General features: G+C 42.4%; 1 long non-coding RNA gene across 1 annotated transcript; it reads right to left on the reverse strand.

Moving 5' to 3' along the window:
- Window positions 1-982: 982 nt before the first annotated feature.
- LOC134029464 (uncharacterized) lies at window positions 983-1,401 on the reverse strand. The gene is made up of 2 exons (XR_009931636.1): window positions 1,370-1,401; window positions 983-1,221 (listed from the first exon to the last, which is right to left on the reverse strand). It is a non-coding gene; the product is annotated as an uncharacterized LOC134029464 (long non-coding RNA).
- Window positions 1,402-13,247: the final 11,846 nt, after the last annotated feature.

Here is a 13,247-nt window from a genome sequence, read left to right on the forward strand (position 1 = left end):
TCACAATATCACTAACACACATAGAGAGAGAGGGCAAGAGAGAGAAAGTGGAGAGAGAGAGAAAGAGGTGGAGAGAGAGAAAAGATGCAGATGGAGTGTGAAAGAAAGGTAGAGATGGCAGAAAACCATGTATGTGCACACTTGTTTGCAAGTCGCTCATTCACAACTACACAGGCACGCTCACAGAATTGTTTTGCACAATCAAAGCAACGATCCAATTCAGACACAGTATTTTACAAGACTCAGAACTGTTGCACTCACTTTCTGTTCAATAGCTAATGTTTAGTCAATGAAACCAAAGCAGAGGAAGAGAGGAGGAGTGGATGAGGAGGAAGACTCATGAAGGAACATCCCACCAAGGGGCTCAGGTATCTGTTAATTTCAGTTGAATTCATTCTGTTCAGATGAATTACAACATCATTAGCAAGCTGTAATTAATATGCATCACTTCCTCCAAGTAGCAGTGGGGGACAAAATAACAACCCCCTGCTCTCTTGCAACTTGAACGTTGATAACTTGAATAAAAGCACAATTCACATTAAAAAAAAAAATATTTATACATTTTATTTTGAATTCACATGAAGAGGATCTCATTGTAAAAGTTGTCTTCATTTTAATGAAGGTAGGACTGCAGAGTGTAGGGGGGAAGGAAGCCTGGGGCTCCTCTCCACAGATATGCCAGCAGAGGAAACATCTCACCATCATTTGCCCAATAATACATCAATACTTGTGTTTGTGTGTGTGTAGAGACAGAGAGAGAGACAGAGAGAGAGAGGGCGAGAGAGCGAGCGAGAAGGGATTGGGTTTTCTTTTCAAAATGAATAAATTCAACTTATGGAAAACACCATTCAGAAGCTCCAAATGAAGATCAGTTTGAGCCACTGTGAAGGGGAATGTCTGTTACTGGAAAATGTGTGTGTGTGTGTGTAGGTGTGCATGTTTGTGCTTGTGTTCTAATTTTTTCATAGTCAAACATAAAACAGCACACATATGCGGCAAAAAAAGTTTTATTTCTGAACAGTACAGTACTGTCAACGGGCCTGCTCAACCCATTGCAGCACACAAAGTGATGTTCCCATCACGCTGGCCGGGGACCTCAACAATGGCGCGCTGGCCAATGACATTTCTGCCCCGGCGCCTCCTCTTCACCAGGTTGAATCCAACCTCATCAATGAATATGTATTCATATAGCTCATTAGCTGTGTCATGCTCCTGGATCCGCTGGAACAGACAGCATGATAATGCAAGTTATAGTATGGACATAGATGGGTCAACACAGTGGGCTACAGTGAGACACTGTAGAAAAGGAACAATATTGGATTACAGGTACAATACATGAATGTGTCAGTGCTGAATGTATGGGACCTACAAGCACAAACTCTTGCCGTAACTCCTTGATGTCGTTGTGTCTGTTTTCTGGTCGAATAGGACCTTGTACACTTGTTTCATCCGCATGGAATTCCTGCGGAGAACACGGTCCAGTGTAGAGAGGCTAACGGTCTGGATGTTTCTGAATGTGGCATGGTCAGCCAGGATCCTGGTTTGTATCTGTCGGAGTGTAATAGTATTGTTTTCACAAACCATTTTCACAATGTCAGTCTCCTGTTCGGCTGTAAAAGTGCATGTTCTTCCTCCACGGTGTGGTTCTCTTTCAGTCCTGCAAAATACAAATACAGTGAGCACACTGTATTCTATTGATATGCAGTATTTCAGTACACAAGGCAAATATAATTCATACCTGTTCTCCATTCTAAAGGTTCTAATGATGGCAGCAACTGTGAAGCGGCTGAGATTTGGTTGGACCCTCTGGCCAGCCTCCCTCATGCTCAAAGCATGGTTAAGCACATGGTCAACCACAGTGCCCCGAATCTCCTTAGAGATCACCGTTCTCCTTCTTCTTCCTCCTCCTCCTTCTTGTCGTCCTCCTCTTCCTCCTCCTTATCCTCCTCCTTGTCATCTTCTCCCTCCTCTTCCTTGTCCTTTTCCTTGTCCTCTTCCTTGTCCTCTTCCTTGTCCTCTTGCTTGTCCTCTTCCTTGTCCTCGTCCTTGTGCTCTTCCATGTCCTCCTCTTCCTCCTCTCACTCTTACCCCTCTCCTTCTCTGGTTGTTGATATGTTCTAAGTTCTCCATTGTTCACCAAACAAAACAGAGGCTCAAGGCCCTTTTTATGCTGCAGTCCTGATCGCAAATTGCTCACCAGACCTGAATGTTTAGAGATTTGAATATTTGTGTGTTGTAGGTTGATGCTTTGAGACTTTACTTGAGAAGTGTGTGCAACAACTGAACATTGTGTGTAGTGTTTTGACAACAAGGGGATGTGTAATTGACATCAGTGTGTAAACAAGGAAAGTCAGAGTCTAATGCAGATAAGGGAGTGTGAAAATAGTGCCAAATTTTTGCTTTTTGTATGTTAACAATTGTGAAAAACTGTAATATGTAAAAACTATAGAAGCATCTTTCCATTGGCAACAAATAAAGACAACTAGTATACAGGAATCTCAAATTCTCTCAGCTTATCTTTGTATTGTCCGTGGTCGTCGTAAGTTGACACTGGCAGTTTGCCGGCCCGCACCTGAACACCGGAAATCCTCTCACCTGCTCTCCGACAACAAAAGGCGACGAGCGGTGCCTCTAAAGCACGTCTTCGCCAGAAGAAAGGCAAGCTACAATGGTGGCACAATACCGCAATCTGGCGCTGAAGGTCATCGTGGTCCCCCTCCACTATGTACGAGTGACGGGGAAAATGTCAACCGTGTCATTCTATCACCCAGTCAGCCATCATTTTGTAATCCCTCATCTTCAAAGCAAGAAAAAGAGAGCGAGGGGGAGAGAAAGGGATAGCGATATGAGAGAGAGAGAGAAAGAGAGAGAGAGGAAAGGCAAGAGAGATAGAGTAAGGGAGATAGAGAGTCGGAGGGAGAGAAAGAGAAATGGGCCTACATGATCCTGGAGAGAGAGAGAAAAAGAGAAGGAGATGGGGGGAGAGACAGACGGATAGTCAGAGCAAATCAGGCAGCGGTAGGTGAAGCGTGCTCATCAGTGACAGCAGACAATAGGTCCCAGATGTTCCTTCTTCCTTTGTTAAGCGTGATTGATATCTCCTAGTCGCCAGTGAGTCGGAGCCAGTTATTATATTACCCACTGCATCGTTAGCCACTTCACGTTATGTAACCTCCCACATGTCTAGAAGATCAGGGACAAATTGTCACAATAAGCTATGATGCTGCAGTACCATACTTTACTGATACATATGTATCTATGTACATGTATGCATATTTATTTATAAATGCTCTTAAGGTTACTGTCTGGTAGAACTAGGATCTGTTTTCATTCAGAAATGAGTGATTTCAGACTGAGTTCAGATCAATGTGTACAGTGGTGTAGTGGTAAAATTAGAGGTGGGTAAACTATGAATTTTATTATTTATTTATTATTACGTTTCATTAGGCCTATTTAGATGGAACCAGTAAGGTTGGCTTGTACCTGCATCATCGTATTTGAAAGCACGTTATTAGGCTAGCCGCTAGCGTTTGTCCCTGTCTTAATGCGATGTTGTGCGAACCAAAACAACATTTACAAACGTGAATTGACCTTACTCTGTACTTGAGGCCTTTTGCGGGCATCTGTGGGAGTGGGAGCACTCGATGGTCTCTTCAAAAATGGCCTGATATTCCTGGCTAATTAATCCATTCCGAACAGGGGCCTGTTCCATAAAGGCCGCTCAAATAAGTTGGACTTAAAGTCCCAAACCAGACTTGAATTAGCTTAACAAGTCAAGCGGGGCTAAAGCGGTTCCATAAAGGCCAATTTCAGCTCACGCAGTCCTACTAATTCAAGTCAGATTTAAGTAGTCAAGCTAATTGCGCGTGCACCCTATTCTTAACCCTTGTGTTATCTTCGGGTCGTTCTGACCCATCAGTCATTATGACCCACCGTCGTATTGCGACAACTTTACCGCATACAAAAACAAAGTGAAGCATTTTCTTTTAACCGTTGGGCTGTCTCAGACCCCCCACATTGCGAAGGTTAAAAGAAAATTATTTTTGTTTGTTTTTGTATTGGGTAAAATTGGGTAAACACAACGATGGTTCGTTATGAACCTTTGGGTCATGTGACCCGAAGGCAGCACGAGGGTTAAGCAGCCCGAGAGGTAAAACATGGATCATACAATCCACCACGGAAAAAGCAATGCACACGGCCACGTGACTTCTTCCAGAAAGAATGTTCCCTTTAAGCATTGTACTATGACAGCTCCCTCATCCACCACTTGATCAAAATGAAACGACACGCCATGATTGACGTGAACGATAGGCTACGTAGGTCGAGGTCCTTTTTTAGACCTTTACTTCGTTGATTAAAAAACAGACACCCTCTAAACACATGTAAATTAACTTTTTTGACATTGTTTTAAATAAATAGCCTACTATTAATCAATACATTACCCAGTAGCCTAACTTTTTAACATGGTTGTGTCGGGAAAATGGAGGATATAGATGTAGCCTATGGATTTAGGTTTGTTTTGCAATTGTAGACTACTGTCAACAACTATACAGCTATGATAATTATACTCGGATAATTTAGATTGAGATAGGCCTATCCCTGATGCCTAAACATTTGAAATCACAAACTAGGCTAGCCATAGGCTACGTTTAACGTGGCGTGTATCAAATCATTGTTCATCATCGTTTAATACATTAGGCTAAATGTTGTAGCCTATGTAGGCTATTTAAGTTGATTTTCTATCAATGTTGAACATATTGAACTGATGAGAATAAGAAAATGAGACTATCCGTGGTAAATCATCGTTTTCCCGTTGGGTCAGTGTTACAGGAAGGTCTGGTTAAGCACCAAGTCACGCTAAGCCTGACAGTTAACCTGCCCCGGACCAGACTAGTTTTGCAGCCTAAGTTGCCATAGTAACCGAGTTTGAACTACGTTGAGCTAGCTTTATGGAACCGAATGAACTAGAAATGAGTCCGACTAACTGACATAAGTCTGGCTTATTCGGTAAACTCGCTTTATGGAACAGGCCTCAGGTAGGCTAATCCACAACGTGTATGTGTTTACATAGTACTTCGTGGATCCTGATTGTTTTTGCCGCCGCAACGCATTGATTGGAGGGTCACAGACCATATACAGCGCAGTTGAAATGATTCAGACTACAGCGTTTATATGTTCAACAATATGAAATTTAGTTTTTGGCGTTTTAAAATTACACCAAATTTATTTCGGATTTTTCCAATGGAAGAATATGAGGCGCAGGGAACTTAGATGTTCGTAAACGCAATTTAGAGGTGGATAAACGCAATTTCCGCAATTTAGAGGTGGATAAACGCTATTTCACAATTTTGGGAGGTGCGTAAATGGCGATTACGTGCGTTTAGCCCCCACTACATCCCTGATTGTGTACATGTGCAGAGAACATTCATTTCAACAACCCTGCTCTGATGCTACGGTATTTTGAGAGAGCGAGCGATAAAGATTTTATTACAAATGTTTCTCACCGAATACTACAGATATCGGAAGGTCGGCTGGAAATGGGCTCCGGCGTCTCAACTCGTCGCTCCTGGTTCTGCGGTGAGGTTCCGGAATAAAAAAATACCCCAAATGTCTGGGGTGGAACGGGGCGAGATAAAGAGTGTGGTATCAGCTGCTGATAAAGTGGCTACACAAAGGCAGTGCTGGCCAGAGGACACTATGGACTCTGGAAGATCAAGTGACACTGGAAAACAAGAGCGGGTAATGCAATTCCTTCTTTTATATCTCTTTCTCTCTCTTTTGCTCTCTGGCTCTCTGTTCCCATCCCCTCCCCTTTCAATCATCTTCTCACTTCTTCGTTTTTCCACCTTCCTTCATCTTCAGGTCGGAAGGTGACTTTGATGAGGTGGAGGAGGTGAACGGTGATGATCTAATTCAGCAAGAAACAAGAGACAATGGATGCCAACAATAGAGTTCTCTCTTCATTCTCTTTTTCTTTTAATCTCTCTCTATATCACTTTAACTCTCTCTTTGTCTTTCCCTCTGTCTCTCCCTCTCTCTTCTTGTCTCTATCCTTGCAGTCCCCCTTCACCACATGCACACTCAAACACACGCACACAAACACACACGCACATACACACATACTTCATTTACAGTTAGAAACAAAGGAAACTTTGAGTGTCTTCACCCAAGGGTGAAGAATAAAAAAGAGGGAAAGAGAGGGGGAGGCACAAAGGGAGAGAGAGAGGGGGGGAGAGAACAAAGCATGCAGAAGAGGAGGCAGCTCCATCAGTAATTCACTGTGTGTGTGTTTACCTGTGCGTGTGTTTACCTGTGTGTGTGTATGTTCCCCCTGTGCGTGTGTGTATGGCGGTGCTGTGCCTTACAGTTTTTTACGATTGGATAAACACTAAAATCAAAAGTATTACACAATTATCAAAACCTTCAGTCAAGGAGCAAAACAACGGCTCAGATTTGCACCACTATAAGCACATGTCAACATCACACTTTTTGCGAAACAATACACACAAGTGATTTGAAAAACACTAAACACACTTGTATGCATTAGACACAGAAGTATATCAAGATGTCACTTCCTTGCAATTCCAAAGCACTGACAGTCAAATTACCATACCTATGTGGCAATTGGTTAAATACAGCCATCAGGTGCGCAAACACATGATTGCTTAATTGTAGACACACCAATCAGGTTTAAGCACTATAAAAATGCAATAGGTGAGTTCACCTATCTTCAACCAAAATGGAAGGAATCAGAGGGAGAGGAGCAGTGTCGGACTGGCCATCGGGAGAATCGGGAGATTTCCCAAACGGCCTGTCCAAGTAACGGCCGCTATGGCCACGGCACTATGCAACAAAAAAATATAGCCTAATAGTTTACGCTTTGAGGACTGCCTGAATACCAAGAAAATATTTAACTGGAGCGATCCAAAATCCGAAGGGTGGGGGTGGGGATTCCCCCTGTGTAAACTTGAACGGTGAACTTGTCCGTCCGGTTTACAGATCGCGATTGGTCAAAAATCAATCGTTTTCCGAGTACGGCCAGTTAGTTGGAGTGGGTGGAAGCAATGAGATGGCGTGCAGTGTTTTAAAAGTCATTTGCATCCGAGACATATTTAGCTATTGCTAAAAACATTGTTGTTTCTTTTGCAAAGAAATGGAAAGGAAATGGAAAACGGGCACTCCTGCAAAATGCTGCAAAATGTAAAAACATTGAACAAATGTTTAGACTGGCAAAAGCCATGCTAAGTGAGAGAGAGACAGTGTGCAGCCCGAAGATGCGGCAGTAGCCTACCAGAGGCGTCAGGTGCAAACAGCTGCATTAGAAAATTCAAATATCCAAACCATATTGTTTTCATTTTTCTAAAAACATATACATTTGGTATTACTGTTAGGCAATATATAGGCTATATATTTTACTGTAAATGAAGGAAAATAAATGGCCAAGAGAAAAAGGCACTCTTTCAAATATGCACAACATGTTTTTTTGGCTTTAAAATTAAATGTGCTTTTCAAATGCAATTGTCTTATTTGTTCTGTTCTGTGCAGCAACAGGTGACACGGGGCAAGAGATGGAGGCTGTGGTGACAGGGTCCAGTAGAGATTTTGACAGGTGCAGCAATGCAACTGTACACAGTAGACTATATGTTAACAGGGTTATTATATGGAAATTAGTTTGTTGAATGATTTTCATTATTGACTATAGTTGACTGATTATTGTTCTTTTACAACATTTACAGTTTTTTTTGGATAGCTTACACACAAAAATTTAAAGTAGTACACTATTAGCAAAACTTTACACTCAAGAAGCAAAACATCAGCCCATATTTGCACAACTATAAGCACATTGTCAACCTCACACTTGTTGCAAAACTCTACACACAGTGATTTGCAAAACACTAAACACACTTAACATACATTACACACAAAAATCTATCATGAAGTCACTTCCTTGCAATACCAAAGCACTGACTGTCAAATTACCGCACCTTCCAACCAATTGGTTCAACACAGTCATCAGGTGTGCAAACACTTGTTTGCTTAATTGTAGACACACCAATCAGGTGTGTAAGCACTATAAAAAGCAGCAGGTGAGTTCATCGGTTTTTAAGCACAATGGAAAGAGTCAGAGAAAGAGTAAGACGGGGAGGAGAACAAGGAGGAGGACAAGGAGGAGGAAGAAGGGGAGGAAGAGGAATCAACAGAGGAAGAGGAAGAGATGGAGGCCATGCTGGAGGTAGAGGTAGAGGAAGACAAGAAGGTGCTCAAAGAGGAACAAATCTGACAAATGAGATCCGCGCAACACTGGTTGACCACGTTGTCAACCATGGCCTGACGCTGAGGGAGGCTGGACTGCGAGTACAGCCAAATCTAAGCCGATACACAGTGGCAAGTGTGATAAGAACATTTCGACTGGAAAATAGGTATTGTAAAAATATCATCATATCAAACACATCTGCACGGTTTCAGTAACTGCTTACAGTACTGTATTCTATGCACTATCAGCACTTCTGTTACCTTTTCCTGTGAAATTACTGTACTATTGTATACAGTTTTTTTTTTCTACATAGGATTGAGGGTCAGAAACGACAAGGGGGAAGGCCTCCTATGTTCACAGAACAGCAAGAGAGGGAGATAGTAAACATGGTTTTGGCCAACAATGCTATAACACTCAATCAGCTCCGAACTAACATTGTCAATGACCACGCCAGTTTCAACGATATCCATCAGGTCTCAACATCAACACTGGCACGCATCCTAAAAAAAAAACATATTCAAATGAAGCAAATTTATCGAGTGCCTTTCGAGCGCAATTCCGAAAGGGTGAAACGACTGCGGCATGATTATGCAGAGGTATGTATTCACTTTAGCAGTGTGATCTTGCATACTGTCTCATAATCTTTTACTGTACTGTAATATGTATACTACATCTACACTGAACTACACAATTTTGCCTGACACTGTTCTTCAGAGAGTTTTACGAATGGATGGAGAGGAGATCCAGCATGAGTTCATTTACGTAGATGAGGCTGGGTTCAACCTGACGAGAGCACGAAGGAGGGGAAGAAACATCATTGGCCACAGGGCTATAGTCAATGTCCCAGGGCAACGTGGGGTATAACACTCTGTGCAGCCATTACACAGAATGGGGTCCTCCACCGCCATGCCAATATGGGCCCTTACAACACAGCACTCATACTTACATTCTTGGACCAATTGCACAACATAACCGCAGCAAATCAAATCGATCATATGCAATACATTGTTGTCTGGGACAATGTGTCTTTCCACCGCTCTGCTCTGGTTCAGAACTGGTTTCAGCAACATCCACATTTCACCGTTCTATATCTTCCACCATACTCTCCATTCCTCAACCCTATAGAAGAGTTTTTCTCGGCATGGCGGTGGAAGGTATATGATCTCCGTCTCCAGGCTGAGGTACCCCTCATCCAAGCCATGGAGGAGGCCTGTGACCAGATGGAGGTAGCAGCAATGCAAGGATGGATTCGTCATTCAAGACGTTTCTTTCCAAGGTGTCTTGCTAATGACAACATTGCCTGCGATGTTGATGAAATTCTCTGGCCAGATCCAGCTAGGCGAAGAGACAATGTCTAGTTTTGTTGTGTTTGTTTTTTACAGTAAACTTACAGTACAATACGTAAAGTGACATTTTGTTACAGTATTATGAATCTCCATGTCAACATTTTGGGCGTGTTGAGAAATAAATGAGTTTCTTCAGTCTGCAACATTGGTCTTGTGTAGTGTTTGGTGAATTTACATTATATTTGTACTTTGTTGATGGTAGCCTACTCTAATCATAGGGAAGTAGAAGTGCTAAAAGTGTTTTGGGTTTATCACAGAAGAGTGTAACTCGTGCAAACAGAGTATAGTAATGTGAAACGTGTGTGTTTCATATGGTAACAAAGTGTGGTTTTTAAACAAAAGTGTATAGTTTTTACATGAGTGTTTAATTATGCAAAGGATCTGTAGTGTTTTTCTAATTGGGTGTGTGGTTGTGCTAATTGTGTGTAGTGTTTTGAAAACACGGGCCCTGTTTTGAAAATCGTGCTTAAGCAATCCAAAAAAACTGTAAAAGCAGATGCAGAAACAGAAATAAGCAAGGAAAAAGAAACTAAGGGAGAATTGCCATATTCATTTTTAGATACTGTATTAGATCTAATTTTGTTAACAGTCTTCGATAGCACTGCATGATACTTTATTATTATATAGCCTATTTGTATTAAGCAACTGTACACAGGTCGCGGGCCGGTCTGCGTTTCAAAGTCCCGGGCTGTTTTTTGGTCCCAGTCCGACCCTGGAGAGGAGTGAGGGTGAGAGGGGGAATCCACGGAGGAGGCGGTGCAGAAGGAGGAAGAGGCCGTGCCAGAGGCTGTGCCAGAGGTAGAGGCCGAGGTGGAGGAAGAGGAAGACCTGAAGCAGGAGAGGCTCAAAGAAGAGGACCAAACTTGTCTGATGAAATTCGCGCCACACTTGTTGACCATGTAGTAAACCATGGGTTGACGCTGAGGGAGGCTGGACTACGAGATCAGCCAAATCTTAGCAGATTCACAGTGGCATCTGTCATTAGGACCTTTCGATGAGACCTTTCGATGAGAAAACAGGTACAAAATAATATGTTTACAGCTGCTTATTGTATGCACCATATCAGCACTTTTGATACCCCTTCCTGTGACATTTTACAGTAGGTTACATGTATTTTGTTCTACATAGGATTGAGGGTCGAGCACGACAAGGAGGAAGGGGCGCCCATTTTCAACCAAGAGCAAGAAAGAGAGATCGTTAACATGGTTCTGGCCAATAATGCAATAAGGCTCAGAGAAATCCAAGCCAACATTATTGGCGACCATGTCATTTTCCATGATGTCAATCAGGTCTCTCTTTCTATACTGGCACGCATCCTGACCAAAAATCAGGTTATGATGAAACAGATTTATCGAGTGCCTTTTGAGCGTAACTCAGAGAGGGTCAAACGTCTGCGGCATGTGTATGTGGAGGTATGTATTGTTCACTTTAGCATTCTAATGTTGCATACCTTTTTACATGTAAATGTACTGTATACTAAATCTATGCTGAACTACACAATCTTGTCTTTCACTGTATTTCAGAGAGTTTTACAGATGGATGATGAGGCAATCCCTCAGGAATTTATATATATAGATGAGGCAGGGTTCAACTTCACAAAAGTTAGGAGAGGCAGAAATATCATTGGCCAGAGGGCTATCATCAATGTCTCAGGGCAACGTGGGGGTAACATCACCCTTTGTGCTGCCATCACCCAGAATGGGGTCCTCCTCCGTCATGCCAATATGGGCCCTTATAACACAGCTCACATCCTCACATTTTTGGACCGATTGCAAAACATCATCACTGCAGTAAACCACATGCACCAGATGCAATACATTGTCGTCTGGGACAATGTGTCATTCCACTGCTCTGCTCTGGTCCAGAACTGGTTTCAACACCATCCACAGTTCACAAATCTTTACCTTCCACCATACTCTCCGTTTCTTAACCCAATCGAAGAGTTTTTCTCGTCATGGCGGTGGAAGGTGTACGATCTCCGGCCCCAGGCTCAGGTACCCCTCATTCAGGCCATGGAGGAGGCCTGTGACCAAATCGATGCTGCGGCAGTACAAGGATGGATTCAACATTCCAGACGGTTCTTCCTACGTTGCCTTGCCAATGAGAATATTGCCTGTGATGTCGATAAAATTCTCAGGCCAGATCCAGCTAGGCGAAGAGATGATGTATAGCATTTTCTGTACTGTAGTTTCGTTTTTTTGGTACTGGATACAATGTTATGTTTGTCCGATAGCTTACACAGTATGCAGTTATGAAAACTTAGACATATTTTGTTGTGATTCTCCATGTTGACAAATTTGGGTATATGGAGACAAATAAATTATATTTTCATCAGTCTGCAGCATCGGTCTTGTGTAGTCTTGAATTTAGTGGTGAATTTATTGTATATTTGCACTTTCTCTGTGTACTTCACTTACACTACTCTAATCACTGATAAGTAGAATTGCTAAAAGTGTTTTAGGTTTGCAACAGCAGTGTGTAACTGGTACAAACAGAATTAAGTCATATGCAACGTGTGTGTTTCATATGGTAACAAAATATGGTTTTGTTAAATTAGTGTATAGTTTTTACAAGCGTGTTTCATTTTGCAAAGGATCTGAGGTGTTTTGCTCATTGGGTGTGTGGTTGTGCTAATTGTGTGAGGTGTTTTGAAAAACAAAACAAAACGATCAAAATCGTGCTTAAGCAATCGAGAAAAACTGTAAATAACATTCCCTCCCTTTCCTCCAAACAAAGTATAAATGAGGGGACCTTTGAGCAGACCCCCAAACTGAGTACATGATGCTTACAGAGACACAAGGCACTTACACACAGTTCCACCCTTACACACAAAACACACGCACACACCCTTACACACTAAACACCCCCACACGTATGCATGAGTCAGTGGTGGGGGTCGTAGGACACATCTGAAAATGTCACATTAAGATTTGATGAAAGTGAAAGAAATGAAAGTGCGGGGAGGTGCTGATGCGTAAAAGTAAATTTATTTGGCATAAGTCGGCTCTGAAACACACACATATCTGTGACCCCCATACATATGCCCCCCCCCACACACACACACACACACCATGATGGGGAACATTGTTTTGACAGGATGCACACACAAGGGGCTTAATCTTTCAGTTTAACCCCTCCCCCCTCAAAGGTTACAACAGGGCCAGACCCTCGAGGAGGCCAAGAGGCTGAAGAGAGACCAGCTGACACCCTTCAATGAGTAATGAGCCAGTCAGATGTACAGTCAGATGTACAGATGTCTACATGATGCTGGAGGTTGTTTGAGGAACACCTCAAACAAGCTTTAGCCTTAGTAGACATGTCTCTGTGTGTGTGTGTGTGTTTGCACACTTGTTATGTGTGTTTTTTCTATATGTGTGTGTGTTGTGTCATTGTAACCACAAATGTGTGATGTGATTGCATATGTTTTCCGTGGTATGCTGAGAGAAAGAGGGAGGCAACAACAGGGTGAAGGAGAGAAAAAAAAGAAACTACCTTCAGCCATGATCCAATTTCACCTCCTCTTTCTATAAACAATTAACTATTGATGACGAGTGTCCCACTATATGTTCTAAATGTGTGTAGTCTAGACTAGTGTGTCATGCTGATGGTGAGTGTGTGTTTTCGTGTGTGCGTGTATTAGTGTGCTT

Source organism: Osmerus eperlanus, chromosome 11, assembly GCF_963692335.1.
Source record: "Osmerus eperlanus chromosome 11, fOsmEpe2.1, whole genome shotgun sequence".
NCBI classification, from domain to species: domain Eukaryota; kingdom Metazoa; phylum Chordata; class Actinopteri; order Osmeriformes; family Osmeridae; genus Osmerus; species Osmerus eperlanus.